Consider the following 10,815-nt stretch of genomic DNA (forward strand, 5'->3'; position numbering starts at 1 on the left):
GAGGAGGCAGTGGGCTCTGAGATGGAGTATAAACAGCATTAGTTTCTGGCATCTAAAGTCAGGTACTGGGCAGGCGGTAGCATCATTTACAGCAGGAGGAGGAGGCGGTGGGCTCTGAGACGGAGTATGGACGACATTATTGTCTGGCATTTAAGGTCAGGTACTGGGCAGGTGGCAGTATCATTTACAGTAGGAGCAGGAGGCGGTGGGCTCTTAGACGAAGTATGGACGGCATTATTGTCTGGCATTTAGGGTCAGGTACTGGGCAGGTGGCAGCATCATTTACAGCAGAAGGAGGAGGCGGTGGGCTCTTAGATGGAGTATGGACAGCATTAGTTTCCGGCATCTAAAGTCAGGTACTGGCAAGGCAGCAACATCATTTACAGCAGGAGGAGGAGGCGGTGGGTTCTGAGACGGAGTATAGACGGCATTATTGTCTGGCATCTAAAGTCATGTACTGGGCAGGCGACAGCATCATTTACAGCAGGAGGAGCTGGTGGGCTCTGAGAGGGAGTATGGACGGCATTATTGTCTGGCATTTAAGGTCAGGTACTGGGCAGGCGGCAGCATCATTTACACCAGAAGGAGGAGACAGTGGGCTCTGGGATTGAGTATGGACAGCATTATTGTCTTGCATTTAAGGTCAGGTACTGGGCAATGGCAGCATCATTTACAGCAGGAGGAGGCGGTGGGCTCTGAGACGGAGTATGGACGGCATTATTTTCCGGCATCTAAAGTCAGGTACTGGGCAGGCGACAGCATCATTTACAGCAGGAGGAGGAGGTGGTGGTCTCTGAGACGTAGTGTGAACGGCATTAGTTTCTGTCATCCAAAGTCAGGTACTGGGCAGGCAGCAGCATCATTTACAGCAGAAAGAGGAGTCGGTGGGCTCTGAGATGGAGTGTGGATGGCATTAGTGTCTGGCATTTAAGGTCAGGTACTGGGCAGGCGGCAGCATCATTTACAGCAGGAGGAGGAGGCGGTGGGCTCTGAGACGGAGTATGGACGGCATTATCATTTACAGCAGGAGGAGAAGGCGGTGGGCTGAGACGGAGTATGGACAGCATTAGTTTCTGGCATCTAAAGTCAGGTACTGGGCAGGCGGCAGCATCATTGAGAGGAGGGGGAGGAGGTGGTGGTCTCTGAGACGGAATGTGGACGGCATTAGTTTCTGGCATCTAAAGTCAGGTACTGGGCAGGCGGCAGCATCATTTACAGCAGGAGGAGGAGTCCGTGGGCTCTGAGATGGAGTGTGGATGGCATTAGTGTCTGGCATTTAAGGTTAGGTACTGGGCAGGCGGCAGCATCATTTACAGCAGGAGAAGGAGGCGGTGGGCTCTGAGATGGAGTATGGACGGCATTAGTGTCTGGCATTTAAAGTCAGGTACTGGGCAGGCAGCAGCATCATTTACAGCAGGAGGAGAAGGCGGTGGGTTTTGAGACGGAAAATGGACGGTATTAGTTTCTGGCATCTAAAGTCAGGTACTGGGCAGGCGGCAGCATCATTTACAGCAGGAGGAGGAGTCGGTGGACTCTGAGATGGAGTGTGGACGGCATTAGTGTCCGGCATTTTTAGGTCAGGTACTGGGCAGGCAGCAGCATCATTTACAGCAGGAGGAGGAGGTGTTGGTCTCTGAGATGGGGTATGGATGGCATTAGTTTCTGGCATCCAAAGTCAGTTACTGGGCAGGCGGCAGCATCATTTTCAGCAGGAGGAGGAGTCCGTGGGCTCTGAGATGGAGTGTGGACGGCATTAGTTTCTGGCATCTAAAGTCAGGTAATGGGCAGGCGGCAGCATCATTTACAGCAGGAGGAGGAGTCGGTGGGCTCTGAGATGGAGTGTGGATGACATTAGTTTCTGGCATCTAAAGTCACGTACTGGGCAGGCGGCAGCATCATTTACAGCAGGAGGAGGAGGCCGTGGGCTCTGAGACGGAGTGTGAACGGCATTAGTTTCCATCATCCAAAGTCAGGTACTGGGCAGGCGGTGGGCTCTGGGACGGATCATGGACTACATTAGTATCTTGCATCTGGAGTTGGGTACTGGGAAGGCGGCAGCAGTAACAGGCAATAGGAGGCGTTGGTCCCTGGTACTGAGCGTGGACCACATTGGAGGTTGAGGCCATATTCTCTATGGACAGTGTACAAGCTGTAGTTAATTGGGACATTAATGGATTAACGAAAATCACACTTTCCATACCTACTATGTAGTGAAACCACATAAAAGTTAAGGGACTTGGTGGAATACGCGGGGAAATACATGAATTTTTTATCATTTGTGGATATCTAGCAAGTTCTTTCACAGTTAAATATATGTATTTGTCTCACATAAATACATAAGTTTTTATGTGTTTTAGGATACATATCCAAGTGCTATCAGAAATAAATATCTGTATTGTTTGTATAATAATACATTAATTTTTATGGCTTTAGGGATATATAGCAGAGTGGGTTCAGGACTAAAGATCTGTTCTTTCTGTAGAGAAATATCAACGTTTTTATGGTCTTTTGGATCGATACAAAGTGCTATCAGAATTAAATATCAAGATTTTTGAAAGAGAAATATAGAAATTTTTGTGGCTTTGGAGATATATAGTAAAGTGGGATCATAAAGAAATATCTGTGTTTTGGCGAGAAATACTGAATTTTTTATGGGATTTAGGAAAGATACAAAGTGCTATTATAATAAAATATCTGTATGTTTTTTTTACAGAAATACAGAAATTTTTAGGTTTATTTTGAGAGATTAGCAAGTGCTATCAGAATTCGTTCTCTGTTTTTTTCTTTTACAGGAATAAAAAAAATTTCAGTTTATTTTGATAGATAGCAAGTGGTATCAGAATTAATTCTCTGAATTTTTTTTACAGAAATAAAAAAAAATTCGGTTTATTTTGATAGATAGCAAGTGGTATCAGAGTTAATTCTCTGCATTTTTTTTTCAGAAATAAAGAAAATTTTCTGTGTATTTTCATAGATAGCAACTTGCTATCCATCAAAATAAACATAAAAATTTCTATATTTCTGTAAGAAAAATACAGATAATTACTTCTGATATCAATTGCTACCTATCAAAATAAACAGAAAATTTTCTGTAATTCTGTAAAAAAAAATACAGAGAATTAATTCTGATAGCACTTGCTACCTATCAAAATAAACAGAAACATTTCTGTTTTTCTGTTCTTTAATTCTGATAACACTTGCTTCCTATCAAAATAAACAGAAAAATTTCTGTATTTCTGTAAAAAAAATACTGAGAATAAATTCTGATCCTTCTTGCTACCTCTCAAAATAAACAGAAAATGTTCTGTATTTCTGTAAAAAAAATAAAGAGAATTAATTCTGAACCTACTTGCTACCTATCAAAATAATCAGAAAAAATTCTGTATTTCTGTAAAAAAAATACAGAGAATTAATTCTGAACCTTCTTGCTACCTATCAAAATAAACAGAAAAATTTCTGTATTTCTGTAAAAAAAAATACAGATAATTAATTCTGAACCTTCTTGCTACCTATCAAAAAAAACAGAAAATTTTCTGTATTTCTGTAAAAAAAATGTTTGAGCCACATGACATCCTTCATGTAGGAGTGCCTAGCCAAAGATTTACGCATAAAACACATAAAAACAAAGACTGACGACTATTTCTCTTCCACCTCCTCCTCTTTCTGGATTAGTGGTGCACTATGCATACTAGGCACGCATGTCTGAGATGATATTTGCAGAGTCCGCTCTGTGTCGTGTCCGAGATCCACCATCGTCTGTTCCAGCAGGCATATGATGGGGATAGTGTCACTGACACAAGCCTGATCTCTGCTGATCATCCTGGTGGCCTCTTCAAAAGGTGACAGTCCTCAATTTGCAGCCACTCCGCAGGGCTGAAAAAAGGTAGTGTGGGTATGCGTCCGAAACGAACAGACTGACACGTAATCCACCAACGCTTTCTGTTGTTCAGCCAGCCGCTGGAGCATGTAAAATGTGGAGTTCCAACGTGTGGCCACATCACAAATTAACCGGTGTACTGGCAGGTTCAGATTTCGCTGTGTATGACCGGCGGAAATGCGCTGACAACTTTCTGGCCTTCAGTAACAGCGGCTGGAGGCCTGGGTAATTCCGAAGGAAGCGCTGTACATGTATATAAGGTTCATAACGTGAGCCAGGCAAGGTACGTGTGTGAGTTTCCCACAACGCAGGGCTGCCAGCAGATTGGCCCCATTGTCACACACGACCTTGCCTGACTGAAGTCTGTTGGGAGTTAGCCATTTCTCCTCCTGCTCCCGCAATAACACTTAGAATGGCTACGCCCATGAGGCTGAGGGAACCCAGGCTTCACAACTTCAGGACTGCGTGGCAACAATGGAATTGTGCACCGAAATAGCAAACTGCAGGTTGGTGCTGGCGCTGAACAGATGCTGCCGAATGGGAGGTGCTGGGTCTCCACAGCAAAGTGTCCCTGGAGGAAGAGGTTGAGGCACAAGATTCAAAGGAGGAGGTGGAAGTGGAGGTTGAGGAGGAAATCGATGGCGATGTGCTCTGGGCGGAGGTAGGTATGCAGGCCTTGCTGCAGCTGCCTCTTCCCCTGCTGCCACCAAAGTTACCCAGTGAGCTGTAAAGGAAAAATATCTTCCCACTCCATGCTTGCTCCCCCAACTGTCGGCTGTCAGGTGCACCTTGCCGGAAACTGAGTGCTGCAAGGCCATAGACACATTGCTCTGCACGTGTCCTTGCAAAGCAGGAACACATTTTTGTGCAAAGTACTGTTGCTTAGGCACACATCGAAGTCCACCAGCTGGTAAGGGAGGAGCTCTAACACAATCAGCTGTGCAATTGCCGCATTAATCAGCTTTGTTTTGGGGTCATTTGCGCCATATTTCCTCTTGCGCTCCAGCATCTGGGGGATGGAAGGTTGGATGCTGCTAATGCTAACCACAGAAATATTGGACGATGGGGTAGAAGTTGTGGGGGATGGCAATGATTAGTGTTGGTCGAATTCGAACATCATTAAAGTCAATGGGAGGAAAAATTCGTTTTTTTTTTAGCACTGTGTAGAGCTTCTACAGCCTCCAAACAGATGAAAAAAGATACATTGTAAAAGGATACATAAAAAGATACATTGTAAAAATATACATTGTAAAAGGATACATAAAAAGATACATTATAAAAAGATACATAACACTATTACATACCCCTGTACTTCACATGAAAGATTAAAGAGCACCTGTCACATCAATATTAGGCTAAAGCTAGGTACACACTTCCAATAATTATTGTTAGAAAATGAACGATTACGACCGATCAACGATTGTGTTGTATGCAGCACTTTGCTTCAGTGGTGACGCTTGTAATATGCAGCACAGTATACAAACTATATACTGCAGTATACACTGCGTCTGTGTGTCTGTCTCTCAGTCTAAGTGTGATACCCTGCCTCTGGCTGCGTGTATGTAACCCACTGACTGACTATCTATCTATCTAGCTTTCTAGCCTTCTAGCTTTCTAGCCTTCTAGTTTTCTAGCTTTCTATCTTTTTATCTATCACTGTATCTATCTATTTAGCTATCTATCTAGCAAACAGTGAAACACTCTACCTATCTGAGTACAGTAGATTTCAGGACTGCACAAATACAGTACAATCCAACAATCTATCTGACTAATAGTGTGAGTGTGACACAGTCTACTAAAGTAAAGCACTTTTTTCACTTTGACAAAGAAAGCAAGCCAAGCAGCACAGAAAGGTTGTGATGCTATTAGCAAATCTCTGTCAGGAGTGGGAAATGCAGGCACGCCTTGGCCTTATATAGGTCAATGGCTGCCTGTGTGGCATGCAGTGACAGACAGCCAATCGGCTGTCTGCCACAACAAAGATGGAGGGGGCATCCCTGCTCTAATTGGAGGGCACTGTGCATCATGGGGAAGGTCCCCAGTTGTTTGAGTGCATTGTGGGAGGGCTGAATTCGGGTATTCGAATGCAGCAAAATTCGGGTCCACCCGAATTCGAACAGTCATATTCGAGATGACCCGAATTTGAACAACAACACTATATATAATTATATATATATATATATATGTATATATATATATATATATATATATATATATATATATATAAATATATGAATGTGTGTGTGTCTCCCTTTAGAGCTACTACTAATAGATGGCTGTGTTTGCTTTCACTAAAGGGTAATATTATCCTATTTCCTATTTGGGAGAAATTGGGAGCTCTTTTTAAGGCACTATCAACTATATTTACATCTCATAGTTTCTAAGTTTTGCCATTACAAGCTATAATCTTTCTAAATACAAGGTTGTTCTGTTTCTTCTGTTTATGGCTAATACAAAACATATTCCTTATTTTAGAAGAAAATTACAGTCACAAAAATGTAGTATTTGTTATACATGTATACACCGTGTAGAAATTCATATATATCATTTATCTTATATAATATTGGATAAAGCAGAGAAGAGTCTGTGAAATGCATTACCAAGGGAAACCACAAAATGTGTGACAGCTATGTAGAACAAATACTACTGGCCTGACTCATCAATGAAATGCGCGTACGCTGGACGCGCGTACGTTCGCACTTCCAGTGAGCCGGTTTCCCGCGGTCCGGAGCCGAGTGCGCTAGTAAACGTGCCTTCACTGCCAGCCGGATTCCTGCCTTGATAATGAGCAATAGGGGTCGCGAATCAGCCAATTAAGGCCATTAGATTTCAGCTGCGCGATTAAGGAGGATCTGTTAAGCTAATGGTGAGATCATAGCAATTAATTATCGCACACCTGCTCCCTGTTCTGTGCGCATCTACAGTCCATTACAGGTCAATTGGAATTTTGAATACTTCATCTTCTTTTGGGTAAGTGTTACTTTTTTAGGCTACTTTGTACCCATTACTAAAATTATTATTTATTGTTACATTTGTTGCACTGTTTTCATACTTTTTGGTTTACTTTGCAAAACTGCAAACGAATTTGAGATCCAGCTGTATATATACTAGTTAACACTTCATAATATGTCATCACACAATAGTATGAATTGAAAAAAATTTTCACCAAGCATTTGTGATCTAATTAAAATGTCATTGTAGTTTGGTTTGATAGAAATCAAATAATTGAAACAAGGATTATTGTCATCATTATTCATCTTTTGCTGCAATGTTTTTGTGCCTGGTTTGTATTGACAGTTTCTGTTGTTTAGCAAATCTTCGGCAATGTTTTGTCATTTTTTTTTAAACTAATATTCAGGACAAATGTCTGCATGCTTTCCAATCCAAACTATTACTTGAACCCCCTGTTTGCCTTTGTCTCATTTTCAAAGTCACATATTGGTTTTTGAATGTATTATGTACATATGTATTACTCTGATATTTGCACTTATATTGATTTGCTGCCACACAACTCCTCTGTGGTAGTGTTATTGCTTTGTTGTCATTGTGCTGTGCTGACTGATCTTAGCAGTATTGTATACAAACGCACTTCCACTTTCTGTCCAAACTGGTTGTCAGTTAGTTGTCTAGCTGAGTTGCATACTCATTCTAACACACCTGATGGTGATGGAAGGAGGTCTAGGTTGCCAAGCACAGCATTAAGCCACTTTTATTGACAAGCTCACAAGCAGGGTCAAGCACTCTTAGAAATGAACAGAGGTTCTATTGTTGCCCAAGTTATTTTTGCTCATTAAATACTGGATTGTATGCATTATTTAGGTGTTACACAATTCAAATAGTACTAGTATATAAAACTTCCAGGGACAAATCCACTTTGTGCCAAACATATTGCCAAGCACAACATAAAACCACATTGATGGCCAAGCTCACAAGCAGGGTCAAGCACTCTTACATACCAGATAGTGTGCTTTATTTATGTGTTTACATGATTCTAATCGTATTAGTCATTTTGTATAGAAAAATGCCAAGGACAATTTAACTTAGTGCCAAACATATTTTATTGCTTTGCTCAAACCACCATGCTGTAAGGCAGGGACTCTGGGAGGAAATTGCCAGGAGTGTTAATGCAGTGGGCAGTACACAACCCAGACTGTCAACCCAGTGTCAAAAACGTGTGAGTGACATCTTCAGACACCTCAAAAGGCTCCTGGGCACAGAGGCTGGAAGGACTGGGACCTATCCTGAACATCTTGTGCAGCGTCCCAGGGAGTGCGAAAGATTGGTGTTGCCATTCATCGGGCCAGAAACGGTGGTAGGGGTGGACTACCGGGATGACTCCGATGCTTGCCAACCAAGTTCAAACCTTTTACATTACATTACAAATGTAATTTATTTTTGCATTTTTTTGGGATTGCAACAGTTTAGTCATTAGCATTGAGAACAAAATAGCATTGTGTTTTTATGTATTTATGCTTGGGGGTGAAATATGAGATCATTTTTTGAAAATGACCTCTTTGGTGTATTTTTACCTTCTTTTGACTTGCATTACCAATGTGTGTATTTCCATTTTTTTACAATAGTACGCCCTGAGACGCAGCAGTCCTCTCCTGCCCTCTGTGCTCGGGGTGATGTGGATGATGAGGATGTCACTTCGCATTGAGATGACACTGGCCTTCCTCCTGGTAAGATGAACCTTCATGAACCTTCATGGTATATCTGGTTTCACATTGTGCACGTGTTGTGGTGGAAATATTGGGGACTTTTGATATGTGAAGACTTGTCTCCACAATCATTTATTTTGATGTGATATATCATGTGCCTTTGTAGAACATCCATGTCTGCTGGTTTCTGGTTCTGAAGAGTTTTCACGGGCTGCATCCTCTGTGGAGGTAGGCAAGAACTGGTCAATTAGTGTTTAATTTGGGATGTGTTGGGGAAATGAACATTTCCCATTGTGTTCCATTTGTGTGTTTTTTGTGTTTGTTTTGTTTTTGTTTTTTTTAGGGTCCCTCAGGTGGACATTTACCACAATCAGAAGAGGAGACACCTGAGGTTTCCGTAAGCAACCCATATTTATTGTACAGGATTCAGAAAAAATGTGTCTAACATTTTTGTCTATTATTAGTTGATGTTTCAATGTCAGGATGCTGACTGCATAATGTTATGGTGACCCACAAAGTTATATGATATTGTAGTAATTTTTTCTTTTCCCTTTATAGCAACCAGTGGATGCAGGTGGATTGGGTCAACCCAGTATAGGCAGCCAGCTTCTAAACCTCACTCAGAGGCTGTTGACCATTTTGATAGAGTAGTGGAGTCAAGGATGCCTGGCCCAAGTTCTGAAAACTTTGAACCGGTCCTTACGCTCCTACATGAAAACATAAATCAAAATCGCCAGGACTGAGAATTTAACCAAAAACATCTGGCGGCCATGCATCGTCTGATAGAATCGGTCCAAGAACAATCAGCCAATTTGGGTGCCTACATGTTCAGAGTTGACCATCTCTGTAACATGTTAAGTGAATCCGTAGGCCAACAATCTCGCCTACATCAGGCGATTATTCAAAGGCTGGGTTGGCAAATCCCAATAAGCCTTGCTGGCCCCCCATCTCCTGCAGAGCAGCCAGCTCCATTCTTCCCCCCCGCTCCAGCCCGTGCCCCTGGCCGTCCACCCAGTGCCCCTGGCAGTCCACCCAGTGCTCCTGCCAGTCTACCCAGTGCCCCTGCCCGTCCACCCAGTGCCCCTGCCCGTCCACCCCGTGCCTCTGGCCGTCCACCCCGTGCCCCTGCCCGCACTCGTGCCCGTGCTGTGCAGTGGATGCCGTGTGCCAGGTGAGAACATTCTTCACATTCTTCCTGTCAGTCTTCACTCAATTCTTTCAGGATTCCATGAGATCGCCAGTGTAGGTTTGAATTGGTATCCTGTGTGAAGACGCTTGTTTGTATAAAATAGCTTAATCTCTATTTCGTGTTTGCCCAATGTCCAGAGGTTAGTAACCCTCGCACTTTGACACTTTATCTATCTAAGTTTGTTTTGATGTGGCCCAAGTATGCTCCAAATGCAGTTTTGCTATCTACTCCCCGAAGAATGTTCCAGTTTGTAAATTTGTCAAAGTGATTCTAATCAAGTATGAAGTCTCAGCTCAATACTTTCTAAGTATTGCTGTAATGACCTTAAAAAAAGCTAAAGATTATCTAAACCTCACTCAGAGGCTGTTGACCATTTTGATAGAGTAGTGGAGTCAAGGATGCCTGGCCCAAGTTCTGAAAACTTTGAACCGGTCCTTACGCTCCTACATGAAAACATAAATCAAAATCGCCAGGACTGAGAATTTAACCAAAAACATCTGGCGGCCATGCATCGTCTGATAGAATCGGTCCAAGAACAATCAGCCAATTTGGGTGCCTACATGTTCAGAGTTGACCATCTCTGTAACATGTTAAGTGAATCCGTAGGCCAACAATCTCGCCTACATCAGGCGATTATTCAAAGGCTGGGTTGGCAAATCCCAATAAGCCTTGCTGGCCCCCCATCTCCTGCAGAGCAGCCAGCTCCATTCTTCCCCCCCGCTCCAGCCCGTGCCCCTGGCCGTCCACCCAGTGCCCCTGGCAGTCCACCCAGTGCTCCTGCCAGTCTACCCAGTGCCCCTGCCCGTCCACCCAGTGCCCCTGCCCGTCCACCCCGTGCCTCTGGCCGTCCACCCCGTGCCCCTGCCCGCACTCGTGCCCGTGCTGTGCAGTGGATGCCGTGTGCCAGGTGAGAACATTCTTCACATTCTTCCTGTCAGTCTTCACTCAATTCTTTCAGGATTCCATGAGATCGCCAGTGTAGGTTTGAATTGGTATCCTGTGTGAAGACGCTTGTTTGTATAAAATAGCTTAATCTCTATTTCGTGTTTGCCCAATGTCCAGAGGTTAGTAACCCTCGCACTTTGACA

General features: G+C 43.3%; 1 long non-coding RNA gene across 1 annotated transcript; it reads left to right on the plus strand.

Annotated features, from left to right (window-relative positions):
* The first annotated feature begins 8,388 nt into the window (after positions 1 to 8,388).
* On the plus strand, positions 8,389 to 8,947 carry LOC140344958 (uncharacterized). Its single transcript, XR_011923713.1, has 3 exons — positions 8,389 to 8,559; positions 8,705 to 8,766; positions 8,882 to 8,947. It is a non-coding gene; the product is annotated as an uncharacterized lncRNA (long non-coding RNA).
* Positions 8,948 to 10,815: the final 1,868 nt, after the last annotated feature.

This window comes from Pyxicephalus adspersus, unplaced genomic scaffold (genome assembly GCF_032062135.1).
Source record: "Pyxicephalus adspersus unplaced genomic scaffold, UCB_Pads_2.0 Sca259, whole genome shotgun sequence".
Lineage (NCBI taxonomy): Eukaryota > Metazoa > Chordata > Amphibia > Anura > Pyxicephalidae > Pyxicephalus > Pyxicephalus adspersus.